The 21,964-nt window shown below is 36.0% G+C and overlaps 1 non-coding gene across 1 annotated transcript; it reads right to left on the reverse strand.

Annotated features, from left to right (window-relative positions):
* Positions 1–16,149: 16,149 nt before the first annotated feature.
* On the reverse strand, positions 16,150–16,256 carry LOC122118574. The gene has a single exon (XR_006149408.1). It is a non-coding gene; the product is annotated as a U6 spliceosomal RNA (small nuclear RNA).
* Between the last annotated feature and the right edge of the window lie 5,708 nt (positions 16,257–21,964).

Consider the following 21,964-nt stretch of genomic DNA (forward strand, 5'->3'; position numbering starts at 1 on the left):
CATAATCTGTCTCCTCCTCCCACAACTCAACACATAAAACACAAATTTCACAACGCATTTTTAAGCAACAATACAAAAACCAAACACTGGGAATGCTCAGATGCAGAATGTTTAACAAAATCCACAATATAACTCTGCTGTCTGAGGGAGGGGCTCTCTGTATAAATTAACATACAAACCCAAAAGAACAGCCAGGAATACCGGATGTGTGTGTCCCTGGCTGCTACTCCATGGACAAGGAGCATAGAAGGGCTTCCTGAGCATGCTGGAGAGGGCGTGGAGGAAAGTTTCCTTGCCAGCCTGAATACAAAAGTTGGTATCACCCCTCCTGGGCCTGTCTTTTTTGTCTTCTCCCCACAGTGGAGCAGAATCGTTCCCTGCTCCATGAAGGATAAATACTGTACAAGCTGATCCACAGAGTGACTTCTTTTCGGTCTGCACTCCTTCCTGGGTTGGCCACGTGGTGTGTGTGCTCCCAGAGGCTGATCCTCAGGACCCAATTCCGTGGGGCAGGTGGGTGCTAGATGTGAGTCAGTGGCACTGTGTCATTCATTCAGCAGCCTCAGTGTTGCTTCCCTAGCCCAACAGCAGGTGCATCCTGATCTTCTCCCACAGTCCCAGGCAAGGTGCCCACAAGGGCCTGAATTGGGCAGGCTCCCACTGGGATCCTACTTCACCAGAGGGACAAGCATGCCAGATTCAGTGGCTGCTGCCTGAATTATTATTCTATGGAGCAGTTTTAAACAAAGTGATACACATTACCGTATGATATATAATGATATATCCTTGAGGATCTAGTCTAAAATTATTAAACTTTAAACTAGCAAGAATGGATTTTATTGTTTGTATTTATAAGGCCATAATGGCAAATGGAAATAAAAGTACAAAAAACTCTTATCCAAAAAACACATGATTAAATCGCAGAATTTGAAAAAAAAATTGTATGTAAGTAGTGCAAATGAAGTTATCCTAGAATACTAAAATACACACAAAATATATTATATTAGTTACATTCAAAAGTAAAATAAGTAATTGCAGAGAGAATTCCTACTGGATAAAAATATTACAGTGTTTTAACAGGTTGAAGTGATATAAGTTATATATTTTGTTTTTATAAAACTTATTTATATTTCTCAGTTCTGTTTATCTCAGTGAAGGAAAATGTTAGACAGTAGAAATTTTATGTGGCACCTCTTGCTTACAGTACCATGAAGGGGAATAGCACTTCCTAATGAAATCCTTGGATGAAACCCACACCCAGCCCATGTAGACCTATCAGATATCCATGTGGTGTCCCTGAGGGGGTCTAAGACACCGCATTGTGCAGCACTTGTTGCAGTAAGCTGTAGCCAACAAGGTTCCATCATTGACCAAACCAAGTAATCCAGACTCAGGTGCCAAAGCCATGGGGATAGGCAGGGAAGACCCCTGGTTCTGCTTTCCACCTGTGCAGCCTACATTGCCAAGGCCAAATCCATTCCCCTGCTTTGGAGACCAACGATGGTAGAGGGTGAGCCATTGACTCCAAAAAGAGCATCCCTGCAATGGCACCCAGAGCTGAGCCCATGTGGACCAGAAGGACGACGGAGGAGGTTACACAGCAAACCCAAAGGGGCTTCGTGCCCCCGGTGCTGCAGCTAATACTGTGCAAGTCCAGGTTCCGCTGGCAGTGATGGGCATATGCAGGGATGGCCCTGTACCCCAGTCCACAGGGACCAGAAAATGGAGGCCCATAGAGATGATGAAGGGGATCCAAGTTGCTGAGCTTCTGCAGCTTTCACAAGCCCACTGGCAGAGGGGCTAGCACATGGCTCCAGTCCCCAGATGAACTTAAAGACTGATGAGGTGAACCAAGGTTGAGCTGCCTGGCCCCAAGGCCCAGCCTTCCTTCTCACATGGACTGTACAGTGTACAAACATAGTGTCCCTCCACCCCATACCCATGGGTGTAGGCAGTGACCCAATAACAGAGTCTCCCTGGGATGGCACTCGCACCCAGGACCACTGCAGAGCAGTACCAGCACAAATGGAGGAGAGGGCATCAGTGGACTCAATTCCAGCCCCATGGCTGCCAGCTCCTGGGTGAAATGGAAAAAATGAGACTGGGAAGTTAGGTGGGCAGGGTGGGCGCGGCTCATCTGACAATGCTGGGGAGTATGCACACACATACACTCACTGCACATCCACTGCAAGGGAAGGGGCCACACTTCTCAACGGGTGATCTGAAGAGGCACCCACAACCACAGAGACTACAGGAATGGATGCTCACATGGGGACTTGGAAAGGGCTCCAGGGCACAGCCTTGGAGCACTGAACAACTGGCACATAAAAGAAAAGACAAAAAAAAAACGAAAAGCATCCACTAAGACTTTCTTTCTGAATTAAGGGAGGTTGCATTTAGTTCTTTCCCATGTTTGATTCATGAAAAAGAAATTCTGACGTGTTCTGTAAAACACCAAACTCAGGATTTCATCTGAATTTCTCACTGAAGAATGAATAAAATAACCGAGCAACAAGTAAATACGCATATTGTCACTGTGCTATCTCTCTCTGATCAGAAATTAATCCTGCCATGCACATGCAGATCACATGTGCAAAACGTTTTCCAACAATTCTTGTTGTTATATTGCATTCATCTTCCTCCTCCTGCCTCCTCTCCTGCTCCGCTTCCCCAGGGTAATGTACCCCTCTTGCTTCTCTCCTCCCCTCTACTTTTTCCCTCTCCCCTCCTTTTCTCCCTCCTGCTATGCCCTTCCTCCTTTCTTACCCCTTCCTCATCCTGTCCTTTCCTCTTTCTCCTACACTTTCACTTTCTTCTACTCCTTTATGGTCCTGGGGGTTGGACACACACTAAGCAGATGCTCTGCTGCTCACTACAGGCCTTCAGTTTGGACTTCATTTCAATGACTCTCTATTTCTTTGCTGCAAACCCAGCAAAGACTTTTGACTCAGGATTTAATTCATTGTACATATTCTACATCATCAATATGTGCTACTTCATACATTGTGGCTAATAGTTTTTTATTATGTTTTTGGCTTCAGTTAAACTCATTATAACAATGTGTTTGAAGGCAATCTAATGTGATCCTGTTACTTCCACATTAATGAACCGGTTACTTTGTATCTAGTAAAAGTACTACATATTGCTCCCAGTTTAATGAACTGTCACTTTGTGGTGGTAGCACTCACAGAAACACTAACACAAGGATTGCTGGGGATCAGAAGATTAAGTCCTGACAGGAAAATCTATGAGATATGTATCTCAAATTAACTACTAAAAAGCCAGAAGAAAACCTATGGCTACGAAGTTTAGTGCCATACTTGCATAGAATAAGCTGATGACAAGACCTAGGCCTGATTTGAAGACCTGTGGTGGGTGCACACACACACACACACACACACACACACAAATTTCCCGGCTAGAGCAAGTAGAATATCTGTTTTCCCAATAACATGTTTGAGTTTTTATCCATTGTGTTTGGATATTTTTGAAAACTTTATCATCAACTTACCTAATTTTAATAAACGACACCCTGTTCACTATTCTTTAATCCTGGTTGGAAACTATTTTAAGACACATTTTCAGGTAGAAAATTAAATTTGTTTTCAAAATCGTGACTGTCTTGGTTTGTAAGAATGAAAGAATTGTGCCTTTAATTCATTAGTTCATAAATTAGAAAAGTAACCCTAACCCTAGAACCAATTGCATTTGGATTCTAAAAGCCACACAAATATATTAGATTTATTAATCCCTTCTTTGATTCAACTCATCTTTCTTAAAATAGTTTGCTCAATATTTTGTTATTTTTCTAATCTGAGCCCTAACTGGAACATTCAGGAAAAGCTGTGATAATGGAAGTACAATGTATTTCTAATATCTTTTCCTGAATTCCTAGAACCTAAAATAAGTTCAAATTTACTAAACATTTATCCCATTTTTTTCCTTTTTGTTGGTAGTGGGGCATCATTTCTGGGCCTGGGTACTATCCCTGAGTTCTAGGCATGGGCACAATCCCTGAGTTCTTTAACTCAAGGTGTGCACTTTACCTCTTGAGACACAGCACCACTTTCTTGTTTTCTGGTGGTTAATTGGAGATAAAATTCTCACAGACTTTCCTGCCTGGGATGGCTTTGAACTGTGATCCTCAGAAATGAGCTTCCTGAGTAGCTAGGATAATAGGCGTGAGCCACAAGTTTAATCCATTTATTTACTCTATTCTCAACCCCTTTTAACCAGAAACCAAATCTTAATCACAATCTGAGTTAACAACAAATGCTTAATGTAAGTAAAATTGTTTGGATTCTATTGACTCACTCATTTTTTGCTTCTACTTCTTAGTGGAAAAGAAAGAAATGGAGCTTTTGCCTTTCTGAAGAAAAGAGAAACTTTTAGAACAACAAACAGAGAATGCTAGCACTGAACAATCAACCACTACATCATAATCCATTAGAGGATCATTAAGGATCAAGGAAAGGATTCTTAAAGCTGCTACAGAGAAAAGACTGATTATTTATAAAGAATATACAGTGAGATTAAATACAGATTTTTTAGCTGATATGGCAAAAATGGAGAGCCTGGCATGATATATAACAAACATTAAAGGTAAACAACTACCAATCATTAATACGGTCTCAAGCCAAACTCCTTTACATTTAAAGGAAATATAAAAATATTTCATTACAAAGCAACTTAAAACAATGTATCTCCACCAAATCAGCAGGATAGAAGTTAATCAAATATATCCTACATAGAGAAGATCAAGAAGAACAGGAACTGATTACGTAAAATGCTCCCTATGAGAGAACAAAGTAAATATATTAAGAGTAGATGAGGCACAGCTCCTAACAGCAGATGTATAACATAGCAGGACTTATCAGGCAATTCTCAGTCTTAGCTCTCTACATCAATGGACTTAAATTTCCAAATAGAAGACATAGATTAAATAGTAGTAACAAAAAACAAGTCGCATCCATCTAGCATCTACAAGAGACATATTTTATTGACAAAAACAAACACATACTCAAACTGAAAGGCTGGAAGGAAAATTTTCAAGCAAATGGACACCATAAACAGGCTGCAGTAGAATTACTAACGTAAGATAAAATAGAATTAAATTAAAATTAGTACAAAGAGACATTACGTATTGATAGAGACAACTCTCAATTAGGAGAATATAACAAGTCTAAATATCAATGCCCTTAATCCTGGAGCATTCCACATCATCAATCAAATATTACTTAACATAAAAATAAATCTCAACACATCATTGTCATCCATGAATGACCTATCCAGGAAAAATTCAACCAAGAAACTGCAGACCTAAATAACTACATTGACCACCTAGCCCTAACAGACATCTACGGAATATACATTCATCATCAGAATATACATTCTTCACAGCAGCTCATGGAAGATTCTCCAAAATAGAACCTATCCTATGTCACTCAGAAATTCTGTCCAAATTGAAAAAAAAATTAATTGAATTCCCATATCTTGTCAGACTGTAACATAATAAACTTAGAATTAAACAGCTAAAGCAAAAAAAAATTTGTCAAACCTATGAAGACTGAATAACACGTTGCTGAATGACCAGTGGGACACTGAAGGGATTAGATAACAACTGAAAGTTTCTGGAATTTAACAAAAAAGAACACACAAAATAATAGCTTCTCTGGGACACAGGAAATGCAGTACTTAGAGGAAAATTTATAGCGCTTAGTGCCTACATGAAGCAATTGGGGAAATCCCAAATAAATATTTTAATTATGTACCTCAAACTACTTGAAAACAGGAGCAAGCCCTAACCCAAAGCAGTAGACAGAAACACATTTTTAAAAATCGGAACTAAATAGACAAAATAAAACATAGAAAGAATTACAAAAAAAAACAGAGTTGGTTTTTTAAATAAATTAACAGACTTGACACAACCATACCAAATCTGACTAAGAAGAGAACTTATATAGATAAGTAAATAAAAAAAGCCAGCAGATTGGGAGAAGATCTTTAATTGCTCTCCAACACACTATGGCCTCATATCTCAAATATATTTGGAGCCCCAAAAGTTAACTCCCCCCCCCCAAATAAAAACAAATCCTCAAAGAAATAACAGCTCTCTTAATAAGTGGGCTAAAGATGTAAAGAGAGACTTCTCTGAAGAAGAAATATGCATGGCCAATAGACGCATGAAGAAATATGCAACATTTCTGGCCATAAAAGAAGTGCGAATCAAAGCAACATTGAGCTTCCACCTCACCCCAGTTAGAGTGACCACTATGAAGAAAACTAAACATAACAGATGCTGGGCTGGTGGGGATGTGGCCAAAAAGGAACATTACTACAGTACTGGTGGAAATGTAAACTTGTTCATATACTCTGTAAAGAAGTATGGAGGTTCCTCAATAGAGCTCCGCTATGAGCCAGCCATGAGAGATCAAGAAATTGTCACATACGTTCACAACAAAACTCTATGCTTCCATCAGAATGAATGGCATTGCCCCATTTGTAAGAAAATGGAATCACTTCGAAAATATAATAAGTCAAACAAGCAAGACCCAAAGAATCATAGGCCACCGATTTTCACTCCTTTGGAAACACTAGAATATGTCTACGATATTCACAATAGCTCAAAAGCAATATGCATATCACCATATAAAATGATGCTTATCGAAATGAGATCCAAGAAATGGATACAAGATCCTTGTATAGTGAGCTGTTTTTGGTTATTTCTATTTAGTTTTTACCCTTGTATTCACTGTTTTTTATTTCTGTACCCTTTGTCTTACACATGTTTATCTGATTTGGGGAAGGGGAGAGAAATCACAGAAATGGTGGGACAAAGATTAACCAAAGCAAAAGTGATATACACAAGACACTATGTTAGAAATGAACTTTACAACTTTAGGGGAGTGGGATGTCAGGGTTGGGGGAAGCAGGAAAAATGGGGAAGGGTTAACATTTAAAAAATATACTCATTATTTATGTAATTGTAACGACCCTTCTGCATATCACTTTCATAATAAAAAAATAAGAGGACTCACTCAAATAGAGAAAATTAGAGACAAAAATGAGACAACACAACAGATATAAGCAAAATTGAGAATGTTATAAGAGAGTACTTTGAAAACCTTATGCCAATAATCTGGAGAATCCTGGAGAAATTGATGCTTTCCTATACTGAATCTGAAGTAAGAAGTAACACATAAGAAGTAATGAAAATTAAATGTCAATAAACCACTTCCCATTCCAGAAAAAGCTAGGACTCAATGAATTTACCATGAAATTAAGTCCTGCAAAGAACTTACAATACGCAGGTCTAACTCTTCAATGGAATGGAAAGGGAAATGGAATTATCAAACACATTCTATGAAGATAGAATTAGACACGTCCCCAAATCACATAGGGACTCACTAAAGAAAGAGAACTTTTTGATAAGCATTAATACAGAACTTCTTAATAAAATTCTCACCAGCCAATTTCAGTAACTAACAAAAAAGCCAGATGGTATGATCAATTATCATCCTAGGATACAATTTGATTAAAAATTCTTGTCAATAACCATAGCACAAACCATCAGCAGAAGCAGAGATGAGAAACATATGATCATCTATATGGATATAGAAATAGCTTTCAAAAACCTCCAATACCCCTTTTTGATTAAAAAAGTCTGAGAAGCTAGGAATGCATGGAACACTCCTCAGTATAATACAGAGTATGGTTATGATAGAGATAATTAGCATTTACCTAACGGTGGAAGCATTAAGACATTAAAATCATGAATGAGACAAGGATGTCCACTCTCTACTACTCTTCAAAATGGTAGCGGACTTTCTAGCAAGAGCAATTGGAAAGAGAAACAAAAGGGGGATACAAATAGGGAAAAAGTAAAACTATCCCTTTTTACAGATGAAATGATCCTGTATTTAAAAGTCCTTATAGCTTCCTCCCTCAAGTTAGTAAAGGTGATGCTAACCTTCAGCTATGTAGCACGGTATAAAACCCACAAGAATCAGTAGTTTTTCTGTGTTACCGACAAAGGGAAGAACCAACCTGAAATCCAAAATACAACCTCATTAGCCTCAAAATCAAATCTAAACAAAACAAAACAAAACAAAACTAGGAATTAATTAATTTAACTAAAAATGTGAAGGAACTCTACTGTGAAAACATTAAAATCTAAAAAGGGAAATTAGAACGGCCATTATCAAGAAAACTAGCAATAGAAAATGCTGGCATGAATGTAACCAATTGGGAACTCTATTACACTGTTGATGGGAAACTAAACTTGTTCAACCACTGTGGAATGCAGTACGGAGTTTCTTGAAAAGACTAAACATAGATTTCCCTTTAGACCCAGTAATTACCCTCATTGGCAGTAATCCAATAAATAACAAACAAGCTCACATGAAAGCTACCAGCACAACCATGTTCAGGGCCCAGGCCCAGAGTTCAAGGACTGGAAAAAAAGTTACCACTGCTGGTATTTGTTTCTGCAAATATGAACCTTTTGTCATAGGATACCAAATCATTCTATTTGCAGTAGATAGAATAGCCCAGGTTGGCTTTGAACCGCCATCCTCAGACCTTAGCTTCTTGAGTAGGTAGGGTTACAGCTGTGAGCCACTGGCACCAGGCTAAAAATGGGGGATTTTTAGAAAAGAAAATCCACCTCATCACCTGTTTATAAACCTCAGATATCATTATTAGAATACTTCACCCTCTACTCATTTCATCAGACATTTGTAAATTTTCTCTTTTCCTTCATGTGGAACTACTGTGGTCAATATTAACTCAGCTGTGGGACTGGATAAATAGTATGGTAATTGCTAGCACCTAAATCAAGAACTGTTAGATCAAAACAAATGAAGCCCTCATTTGGAATAATTATTTACTCTTTTTATTATAAATCTGTGCTTGATTACTTCCTAATGTGATGTTGGACCTCCTAACAGAGTGATGGCATTTTCTTTCTCTTCGGCCTTCTTCCACATGTGGTCAAATATTTAAGAATTCAAATATTTCCATTGCTAATTCATTAAGCTGACCTCTAAGAAAATGTGCATTTCTGGAATTTGGTCTGCTATCTTGTTTTTATATGTGCAGGCTTACTATGATTTATTTGTTCTGCAAGGAATTTTATTTTCCAATCTTTGTGTGACCAATTTTAGTTTCTCTGATCAGTCTTCCTGACCCTCTCTCTGGGGTCTCATATCAGTCGGCCTCATAAAAAATATATTAGTTATCAACTAAATAACTCTCAGCTTCTCTTTTTTTGCCTGACTTCAAGTAGGCTGTGATACTAGCCCTGATTGGCTGTACTAACTGGAATTTTTTGTTTGTTTGATTGTTTTATTTGTATGTGTGTGTGAGTGTGTGTGTGTGTGTGTGTGTGTGTGTGTGTGTGTGTGTGTGTGTGTGTTTTCAGAGGTCTAGGATTACTATTCAAGGTAGTAGCTTCTCTGGGCCCCAATGATTCCCTGGCCTAGGGTCAATTGGTTTTTCCCTGAAAGATTCAAAGAACAGGTGACTAAATTCCTGTTAAATTGTCTCAAAATGAGGCAATCTGGCAATCTTACAAAGCCATTAACAACTTTGTAGTAATCCACTTACAGAAATGGTCTATCAAGATGGCTTTTCAAGGTTAACTGTGAAAAATGTTCATTTTCAAGTAACCACCATAAAGCAGATCACATCTCTCGGGGCAGACTTTTGGAAGGGAGGTTCCCCATCCTTCCTTCTCTTATGATAGGTCAAACCATAATATTCTGCAGTTGTGGCCAGCATGGAGCACATTTTCCCAAGAATATTCTGTAGTGTAAAAGAGGACCAGCTATCAAAATAAAGGTGAAAATACTTTTCTACTTCAGACTGATTTATCTTGCTTATATCTGTTGTTATTTCCATTACTTCTAATACATGGATAAATTATATTAGTATTAGACAACTGGCAAAGGATTAAAGACAAAGAATTACTTTCATATATCCAATATAATACACTTCACCCAGTTATGGAAAATTAAATCTAACTGTAGAAACAATATCAGGAATATAAAATAAGCCTGAATATGCATAATCTGGCCCACATACACCATCTTTACTCAGAAATTCAGTCTCTCTATAAATATTTATTTGGTACAAAATAATAAAAATTTAATTAATGAATATGACTTTTAAGTATCATCTGAAGTACTCTTTATGCATATAATTCTATATACTTGTATAGATGTCAACTAGACAGGAATTTAACATTCATGTAGAAATCAAATTTCCACAACTTAAACTAGATGAGAGGGGTCATTCCCTCGTGTATTGTGTGGTGTGAATTTTACCGCAGTGCTGAATCCTTCCACTTAAAACCGAGTAATGTGCAATAATTTATTATTTGATGTTAAGATGAGTGTTAAGTGTAGAATACACTTTGAATTATTACATTAATTCACAGAAATAAAACAATAGTGATAAATTATTTCTTTAAATTCTAATGTTTCTCAATTTTACAATTCATGAAATATATCATTAAAATTAGTTTCACTTTCTTCTTTTCTGTAGCTGCTAAAATTAAAATTATATATCAAACATTCTATATTAAGAAATCAAAAATAAATAACATTATAAAAATGATATATTATTAAACTGTGATTTGAATTATAGTGCTAACAAATTGTGATATAAACAACATTTAATAGAATTATGGGTAATATTTTTTAAACTTACCAGCTTGTGTTATTTGTTATTCTTGGTCCAAGTCATCCATTCAACGTGCTTAGTTTTCTATTTTATCTCTATTGGTTTGCTGATTGTGCATTTTGTTTTCCCTTTTTAATGACACATAAGGCTGAAAATCTGTGTGCTAGTTTATTCCTTCCTATGTAAAAGTAAAATTTCTGGTTTCCACAGCTGTTTTACTGCACTATACTACAGTATTTCCCCCCTCTCCTATCTCCTGTATTGTTGCACTCATATATTTTATTTTTTATTTAAATTCTATTGTTAAGGTAAAGTACAGAGGGGTTATACTTACACAAGTAAGGTAAGGAATTTATTTCTTTTCTAACTTGTTACCCCTTCTCCAATTTTTTCCCTCTTCCCTGCCAACGCCCCCCCCCAAGATTATTTCCAGCATATTGTCTTGTGAGTATCACAGTTTCATAGGTTACTCCTTTGACCTTTCTCTCACCATTTAGTTTTTTCTCTTTCCATTCCCAAGTTAAGATCAACATATTTACAATACCCAGGGCATCAGATTAAAATACAGTGTCTTCAGGCAATAAACCATAGGTGGGGAAAACACAAAAGGGTAAAAACAAACCACGTAGTATATTAGGAACAACAAAACGTTAAATCAACATTTGTTGATTTAACTTTGAATCACCTTATAGAGTCTTATGTACATAGATATTGAGCAATTCTGCTCAACTATTAATATTATCCTTGATGTACACAATAATGTTCCCCTATTACCCAGTAATCCCACTTCTGGGCATTTACCCTAGTGACCACAAACAAAGCCACACTAAAGCTACCAGCCCAATTATGTTTTAATACAGTAGTATTTACCCTAGTTAAGATATGGAATCAACCCAGATGCCCCTCAATAGATGAATGGATCAAGAAAGTGAAAAACACACACAAACACATACACACACACACACACACACACACACACACACACACACACACACACACACACCAGAGAGGTATATGTACATGCAATACTATGCTTTCATCAGAAAGAAAGGTACCACCTCATTTTTAAGGAAATGGAAGATCTTGGAAAAAAAAATCATATTAAGTGAAGTAAACTAGACAAAGAAACATAGGTCCCATGGTTTCCTTTATTTGCAATAATTAGTTTACACCAAGGATAATATCATGTATTTTAATTTGACATTTTGTTCTATATTGAGCATGCAACATTATTGGTATATTGTTTGTTATTATTTCTGCAAACAGGCAGGTATATTTAAAGAATAATGTTCATCTTATCCATTACTGAAGGAAGCACAACAAAAGGAGAGTAACCCCTACTCAGAAGAACAACTCCTACTTACTTAGCTTCATTCCTTTTTTTTTATTGTGAAAATAATGTACAGAGGGGTTACAATTACATGGGCAAAAAAATGAGTACATTTCTTATCAAGCATTGTAGCTTCCTCCTTTATTTCCCTTTTCCATCTCTTCCCATCCTCCCCCCGCCCCCCCAAGCATCCCTGCTTCCCCACCACACCAAAATTGTAAAGTTCGTTTTCGACATAACGATTTGTACATTTCATTGTTGCAATGGGTCCAACTGTATCCCTATTTAAACGATTTGTTTTTCCCCTTCCCCTCCACAAATTATACCGACATCAAATACAGTGAAAGCAGGGGTTATACTGTGTGAGAGGGACATACAAAGCAACAAATAAATAGTTTTAAAAATGTGTTAGAAACAATTGCATGAAAGAAAAAAAATGAATAAATATTTTAGGGTTTATTTCCCTAACACCACCTTATCTGACCTTTTCTGCTTGACTCAGACATATACTAGATATTGTAAATAAGAGAAACCATGTAAGGCCAGTCTTGTCCCCTGTATCCTCATATTGTAAATTACAACTCTATACCGGTTCATCCTATATATGTACTATCTTCTACATTGTGACCTAAATGCAGCAATTCCACATTGCTTTACTTTTTAAAAATTTCTCTCTTAATATTTGATGTTGATGTGTGTGTGTGTGTGTGTGTGTGTGTGTGTGTGTGTGTGTGTGTGTTTACAAGGATCAGAAGACAATATTTTTCTTCATTTAGAATACATCTTTCAGTTCATTGTAAGTTGTGGCTAATGGGAGAAGTCTCTTGCTATTTTAAGAATGAAACAGAAAAAGGTATTTGTGCATGTACCACAGTTGCTTTATTAGTCTGTAGTTGAACACTGAACTTCGATTTATATCTTGGCTGTTGTTGTGAATTATAAGTACAATGGACTGCAGATATATTTGAGTTACTCATAGAGAAATAATCACATGATTGGTGGGGCAGATGATATTTCAACATTGGAGTTCTTTAGAAAGCTGCGTATTACTTTCTACAAGGAGAATACTAACCTGCATTTTGTTGAAGAGTGTAGAAAATTTCCTTTTCTCCACACTTTCAGCATTATTACCTTTGTTAAAAGGTAATAAAGGGCAGGTTTTTATTATCTTCAGTACCCCAGACTGGCCTTAGACTTAAATCCAACCTCCTAAGTGCTTGGAATTAAAAGCCTTTACCACCACACCCGATTCCTTTCATTTTTTTGATAAAAGTTACAATAATTATGAAGTAGTATCATAGTAATTTTGAGTTACATTTCTCTAATGACTTCTGCTCAAAAAGAATTAAACCAGCATAGAAGTGGTATTAAAGAACTTTGTAAACTCACTGGAAATTTTCAGGGCTTTAAGGAGAACATGTCGATTCAGAACTTTTGTCCACTTTTAATCAAGTTTCTTGTTAATCTCATCTTCAATCTTTCTATACAAAATCAATAATTAATTCAAGGTATTAGAAAGGAACAATATTAAGCAACTCCTAACATTTTCAATTTTAAATAACATGATATTGCTTAATGATTTTCTGTTTATGCTTGAGACTATATAACTCACTTTAGTCAGACCTTTTACAAGGCTGTATGCATTTTATTTATTTCACATTGATTGTTCTTTCCAAAGACTACGTGTCTAATTTCCTTGTTTTCTTTCAGTCTCAAGTAGTTCAGATGTCAAATGAAGAATAAATGGACAGAAGCAAACAAAAAATAATATATTTCCCCTCATCTTATGATGCCTTTACAAGAATGAGGAACGAGTTCATCCAAGGACCTATGATAGGACATCAAAAAGAGAATCCATTCTTCTAGGTCTTTCTTAACTTTGCAATGTAACTTAAATGATGTAAAACACAATATAATGCTCAGATACTTTTATGTTTTATCAGTTTTGAACATTTTCATATGGACTTCACCTCAGTCTACAACATTCCTTCATTATTTTGTCCTGATATTTTTACACTATCAAGACATAAGATAACAAGTTTGATTTACAGCATGAGAAATAATCCACCTGGCTTCCTTGGAAAAAGAGCATGATCAATAGGTAACATTACTTCTGTTTGCTCACTATATGCAATGGTTTCTGTAATACTTATTGCATTCTTTTTAGTATTTAAAAAAAACTGCTGGCTAAACTCAAAACTCATTCATGGAGGTTTTTGTTAAGTATTTCACAAGTTTTATTTTCCTTAATTCTTAAGATAACATTTTCTATAATGCTAATGTTATTACCATTTTAGTGTTGGGAAAAATTGTAAGTAAAGGCAGTAAGTGCATGGCCCAAACACAAACTGTGAGGAAGGAAATGAGTCAGTTTCCAAAAGTCTTTCAGCAATACACAAAAGGTAGGTAAAATCTCTCCATTCTCTTACACTCTATTCAATGTTCATATTGCCCAAGAAATAATACCATAGCAATTATTGCCTAAGGTGATTGTTTTCTGTTACATTTTGTCTTCAACACAGACAGTGTTGGTGACATTGGGTTATCATGCACAGAGCTGAGCTTATAAGAGAGACAAATATATTCTGTCCCATTTTTCCAGGATCCATTTTACAAAGTACTAAACTTTAAATATCATCACTTAATTTCTTAAGAATCCAAAAAACGAAAAAAGTTCACAAATAATAACTCCAAAATGCTTTAAAAGTAGGAGATGATAAAAGAGGCCCCCGTGAAGTAAACTTTCTTCTACTTTTAAAATTATTCTGAAAGTCTTGTGCTGGTTGGTCACAACTGTAATCCTAACTACTCGGCATATTTACTCAGGAGCCAGAGATCTGTGGATAACAGTGGAAGCCAATCAGGGCAAAATACATTCATGAGATTATTTTTCAAAATTTCAATGAGTTAGCAAAGGGCCAGGAGTGGAGATGTAGCTCATATAGTAGCTCATCAATCTAGAGAGGAAAGGCCTAGCAAGACTTTTAAGCCCTTTTTTCAAACTGTGAGCACACCAACATACATGCAAGTGCATGAGAACACGTGCAGGTGCACACACACATTCATTCAAAATGCCTTCATATCAGTGTTTTGCATTAATTTCTTTGTTAACCATATTATCTGAGTAAAATAAAAGAAATAAACTCTTTCATCTCAGAACATTTTCATATTTTTTATTTTAAAAATACTGTACAGAGAGGTCACATTTACATGAGCAAGTAATGAGTACATTTCCTAACAAGCATTGTTACCTCCTCCTTTATTTTCCCTCTACCGTCCCTTCCCGCCAACCTCTACAAGTACACTCCCCTCCCCCGTTCCCCTGCCTAAATTGTAAAGTTCAGTTTTCAACATAGTGTCTTGTGCATCTCATTGTTACAATGGGTCAACCTGAATCCATATTTAAGCATTTTGTTTTTTTTCTTCCCCTCCCCAAATTACAGGAGCTTATATACAAGAGGTGGGCACACCAAATTCAAATACAGTGAAAACAGGGGTTATAGCATGGGGGAGGAACATATAAAGAAACAAAAAAATCACATAGCCTGTTATAAGTACGTTAGAACAATAGCAATAAAGAAAAAAAAACTTGTGTTCCTATTTGGGGATTGATTTCCCTTAACAACATCTTATCTGGTCATATGTGTATAGATTTTGACCTTTTCTGCTTATCCCAGACATATATTAGCTATTAAAAATTAGGGAAACTCTGGGACCTACGTTTCTTTGGACTTGGCTTACTTCACTTAACAATTTCTTTTTCCAAGTCTTTCCATTTTCTAACAAATTGGGTGATGCCATTCTTTCTTATGGAGGCATAGAATTTCATTGGTATAAATAGTACATTTTCTTGATCTATTTATCTGATGAGGGGCATCGGGGTTGGTCTTATATCTTAGCTATCTTAAACAATACTGCAATAAATATAATTGTGCTGGTAGTTTTAGTACCGTCTTGTTTGTGATCTTTTGGGTAAATGCCCAAAAGTGGGATTGCTGTGTCATAGGGGAGTTCTATGTGGAGTCTTTTGAGGAACCTCCATACTACTTTCCAAAGTGGTTGAACAAGTTTACACTCCCACCAAGAGTGCAGTACAGTTCCCTTGTGGTCACATACCCTCCAGCATCTGTTGTTGTAAAAGTATGGAATGGTACAGGAATTTGCCTGTCATACTTGCGCAGGGGCCATTCAAATCTTCTCTGTATCGTTCCAATGTTAGAGTACGTGATGCTGAATAGAGCATAGAACATGTTTTATACATAAAGTGTAATTGATTTTCTTAAACTAGACAATTCAACAAAAAGTAAGTTTAAAACAATTTTCATGAAATTTTAGAGCCATGTACTTCTTACATAAGCACACATTTAAGAATAAAGTCAAGAATGACATGTCAAAAACAAAATAATTCCAGATATTTATTGTTCAAGAGATGTGTAGGTGGAGGAATTCAATTATTCTATACAAGGCACCTGTGATAATGAACACTGCAGCAAGTGTTAAGTTTTGTTAAAAGTTTTAATGTTTTAAATATATTTAATTTTGGGAATTTGCTTATATATGCTAAAACTAGGACTGTTTGGCAGGTAATAAAACTTTTCGATAAAGTATTTAAGATTTATGTTAACAGACATATGCTACTATGTATGTATATTTCAGAGTTTATAGAAACATTACTAATGAGAAGTTGCCAAGTCTTTGTGTAAAGGAGCAGAATAAAGAGTTAAGACTTTGTTAACTACACAGTTTCTGTTAAAACTATAAGGCTTCCTTATTTTATTTTATGTTTTTTAATTTTTTGGGGGTCCAGCCGCGGGGCCTGAACTATGGGCCTGGGCACTCTCCCTCAGCTCTTCAGCTCAAGGCTAGTGCTCTAACACTTGAGCCACAGCACCACTTCCGGCTTTTTTCTTTTTGCTTATGTGGTGCTGAGGAATCAAACCCAGGGCCTCATGCATTCAAGGCAAGCGCTCTACCACTGAGCTACCTTCCCAGCCCCTGGCTTCCTTATTTTATATGTTAGCGAGGAACAAATGATGATATAAACCATATACAAATGATTAGATGAGCCATAAATAGTAATCTTAGTGGGTAACTTTAAAGATTACTCATAACCTAAAAAACTCTTTTTGAATATCATAATCTTAGCCCATTTTAAATGTACAGGAATATGAGAAAATAGTAAAATCTAATAGTTAGTACCCTTCAAATACTGAAAACACTGATAATTATTTTAGTTTTATTTTAATCATTAATATTTTGTTATTGGTTTTCCTTATTTGTAACATTGTTTTCCTAGTAATATAATACAACTTTTTGAAAGTCATCAATATGAGGTACTTTGAGAAGGTTACTGGGATGGCCAAACCATTTTTTATAGGGCATATGAATTTACAAAGAGGAAAATTAAGAACAAAATATTAATTTTAAAAATGATTAAGTAGAGTCTGAATCAGGAGTGTTGATAAATACCCACACCTAAAATCTTAGCCCTAGGCTGAAGCATTGGTATTACAGAGTTGAGGCCACAAAAGTGAGAGACTGTGTTTTGTTTTGTTTTATATTTTGATTTTTCTGGTCATGGGGCTTGAACTCTGGGTCCTAGGTGCTATCCCTCAGCTCCGGGCTAGCACTACCACTTGAGCCAGAACACACTTCCATCTTTTTCTGCTTATGTCATGCTGAGGAATCAAACCCAGGGCTTCATGCATGCAAGGCAGGCACTCTACCACTGAGCCACCTTCCCAGTACCTGAGAGACTATGTTTTAAAAAAATCATCTAAACAATATTTGCTTTCTTCTTTGGGTTATATAATGAAATATATCAATATCTTTTTATGTCTTTGTGAATTGTCATATTTCTAAAGTTATACTAACTTCAGCCACTTTATCCTTTTCAAAGTGATGAAATATTTCTGAGAGTTTGCTTCTGTGAAGATTGTTTGTGCATTTATATTTTCTTCGGAGTCATTTTTATTTTTATCAAAATAACTTTATATTTCATGTTGATGGCTTATAATACTTCCAAATGTAGATGTAGAGTCTAAAGATAGCAGTATGGATATTCTCATACAGCTCTTGTTTATCTGTTATGCACTTTCAGTATTGTGATATTTCTCTTTCTCTTTCACTCTCTTATTTCCTCTCTTTTTCTTTCATGCTCCATGTCTGGTACTTAGAATTTCTGCTGGTCTACTATTATCCTTCAGAATCCACTGGTGTTGTGGAAACATGATAGAGACCATCAGTTACCCTTGCATTCTTTAAGAGTTATAACAGTGAGTGATGTTATTCTATTCTATTTTAAATGGCAAAACAACAGATCTAGGAATTCCTTTTCACTTTTACTACTATTACAAATTTTATCCCATAGGAATCATTGAGACGATAGGATACTTTTAACCTCTGACTTAAAAGTTCTTTTTCTTTTACAGACTTTTTCTTTTATTATCAGTGAATACATATAATGAAAACAATGCTAACCTATGGAAAGTAGACCGAAGTTATTCAGGGATGAAAAACAAGGTTAATGGGGGAAGTGAGTACAAAAGATGCCTATCATACAACAAAGATCCTCAGAGCAGTTTATCATGTACACTTTGTGAGAATGGCAATATGCTGGGAACTATAGATTAAATCACTGAACAACTGATATATATATATATATATATATATATATATATGCACATATATTTATATATGTATATTTATTTGTAAATGAATATATGTGTGTATATGCCCTTATATATGTAGACATGCATGTTACTGTACACAAAAATACACACATACATATACACATGTATACATGCACACATAGAAAAAGACACATAGCTACAGACAACACAAGTTTCACTAGTTGTTGAATATGCCTTAGACAGAATGCTTGGAACCAAATATGTTGAAGAAGTATTTATCGCTAAAAGTTCTTTTACCACTCCTCTTAACTCTTAAAACGGTTTTGACAGATTCGATTTGCAAAATGCAGTACAAGTGATAGCAAGTCACTCGGAAATCTCAGTAAGTAAACCTCATATGGCATCTCCGTGCTCCCCAGGGAATGCTTGTTTTTGTAGACACTCTCAACAACCAAGGTAGCAGGAAAATACCCTGGTACAGAATAAAGTTATAAGGCTTTAAATGACATTCTTCCTTGAGCTCTTTTCCAACAGCCAGCATCAATTCCTAAGCAGAAGAGTGAGTCCTCAGAAGATGGGAGCTCAGCTCAACATTTCACCAACCCATTTGAAAAGTCCTATGTGAGGAATACATACTGAGGTCTTGCTGATTTCCTAGCTAAGAAAATAAGAAAAAAATAAAGTATTTTAATGCATTAAAATTTGAGAATAATTTGTAACCTGTCAATAAATGTATAGAACACAATTATAACAAAATGAAAAAAATGATGTGCATATGATTTATATGCTCTTGGACTTAGCGAGTGATTTTAGGTGTATCTACACAAGTAGAAGCAGCATAAATCAAGCCAGCATTTCTTCATTGAAGATACAAGGAAAGGATACAGGTTGACCCATTGTAACAATGAGATGTACAAGACACTCTATCAGATGGGGGGGGGTGGAGGGAATGGTTGAGGGGGTGTGGAGGGAAGGGATGTTATGGGAAAAACCAAGGAGGGGGTAAAAATGTTCAGTAAGAAATGTACTCATTAACTTATTTATGTAACTGTAAACCCTTTGCACAGGACATTTACAATAAAATATTTATTAAAAAGATACAAGGAAAATTTCTGTACTTATAGGAAGTTGTATTTGTCAAACAATATCAGTAAGGTATTGGTTTTAGGACCACAGGCATATTAAAACTTTTGATGCTCAAATTCTCTACATGAACACAGTATATTATTTACATTAGAATCTGCCCACAACCTAGTACAGTGTAACTGCAATGAAAACTTTTACTACATTCTATGTTTGTAATGAAAAATAAAATCATATGCACTATCAATTCATACAATTTTTTCAGATAATTTTTTATTGTGAAAATATCGTAAGCAGTGGGTCGAATTACATGTGCAAGGAAATGAGTATATTTCTCATCAAGCTTTTTTGCCTCCTCCTTTGTTTCCCCTTCCCATCCCTTCCCATATCATCCCCCCACTCCCCCTCCCCTTTAATCCCCCCTAGACAAAGTTGTAAAGTTCGTTTTTCGACATAAATCATTGCTGCAATGGGTCCACATTTGTTTTTTCCCTTCCCCTCCACAAATTATACCAACATAAAATACAGTGAAAGCAGGGTTATACCTTGTGGAAGGGACATACAAAGCAAGAAAGAAATCATCTTATGACTATGTTAGAAACAATCATAAGAAAGAAAAACATTTGAATCCTTTCTCTGGGGTACATTTCGTTAAACATTAACATATCTGAACGTTTCCGCTTGTCTCAGACATATACTAGGGATTGCAAGTAAGGGAAACCAAGGGAACTATGTTTCTTTGGGCCTGGATTACTTCACCTAATATACTTTTTCCAATTCTTTCTATTTCCTAACAAATGTGGCAATGTCATTCTTTCTGATGGAGGCATAGAATTCCATTGGGTATATAGACCACATTTTCTTGATCCATTCATCTACTGAGGGGCATCTTGTTTGGTTCAATATCTTAGCTATGGTAAATAATGCTGCAATAAACATAGTTATGATGGTAGCTTTAGTATGGTTTTGTTTGTGATCTTTTGGGTAAATGCCTAAAAGTCTGATGGCTGCGTCATTGGAGAGCTCTATGTAAAGTCTTTGAGAAACATCCATACTAATTTCCAAAGTGGCTGAACAAGTTTACACTCCCACCAACAATGCAGTAAGGTTCCCTTCTGTCCTCATTCCTTCCAGCATCTGTTGTTATTAGAGATCTTGATTATAGACATTTTATCTGGGGTGAGGAGGTATCACAATGTGGTTTTGATTTGCATTTCTTTTCTGGCTAAGGAGGTTGAGCGTTTCTTCATGTGTCTACTGGCCATCCTTCTTTCCTATTCACAGAAGTTTCTATTTAAGTCTTTAGTCCACTTATTTATTGGAAAGTTGTTTCTTTGAGGATTTGTTGTTGGGGGATTTAATTTTTTTGAGATCCAGGTATACTTTAGATATGAGGCCCTTGTTCTTTGTATGGCTAGTGAAGATCTCCCAATCCATGGGCTTTCTATTGATCTTGTTAGCTATGTGTTTGCCATGCAGAAGTTCTGCTATTTAATGCAATCCCATTTGTCCATCCTTTCTTTGACTTGTTCTGTTTCTGGGTCCCTTTAAAGAAAATGTCGGTCTGTGCAAAGGAGACCTAGGGTTTCTCTTACTCCATTCTTTAAAGTTTTCAGAGTGTCTGCTTTGACTCCGAGGTATTTGATCAATTTGGAGATGATTCTGGTGCAGGATGATATATAAGGATCTAGATTTCGTTTTCTACAAGTAATTTACCAATTTTGCAAGCACCATTTACTGAAGAGGCTGTCTTTCTTCCTTTATAGTTTTTAGCTTCTTTATTGAAGATTACAGTGTTATAGGTCTGTGGATTCATTGCTGGCCTTTCAATTCTATTCCATTGGTCCTGAGGTCTGTTCTTGTGCCCGTACCAAGCTGTTTTGATTATTATAGCTTTGTAGTAGAGTTTGAAGTTTGGTATTGATATTCCTCCAGCACTGTTCTTTCTGTTAAGGATTGTTTTTGCTATTTGGGTCCTTTATTTGTTCCTTGAAGCATCTGGTAGGAATATCGATAGGCATTGCATTGAATTAGTAGATAACCTTGGGAAGTATTGCCATTTTCACGATGTGGATCCTTCCAATGCAGGAATATGGGAGATTTTTCCACTTTCGAATTTATGTTTTGATTTCCTTTTTCAAGTTTTTAAAGTTTTCATCACAGAGAAATTAAGTTAATTCCTAGGTATTTTATTGTTGTGGGGCTATTAGAAATGGAGTTGCTTTCCTGATTTCAG

The sequence above is a fragment of the Dipodomys spectabilis genome, unplaced genomic scaffold, assembly GCF_019054845.1.
Source record: "Dipodomys spectabilis isolate Male_0828 unplaced genomic scaffold, ASM1905484v1 ptg000155l, whole genome shotgun sequence".
Taxonomy (NCBI): Eukaryota; Metazoa; Chordata; class Mammalia; order Rodentia; family Heteromyidae; genus Dipodomys; species Dipodomys spectabilis.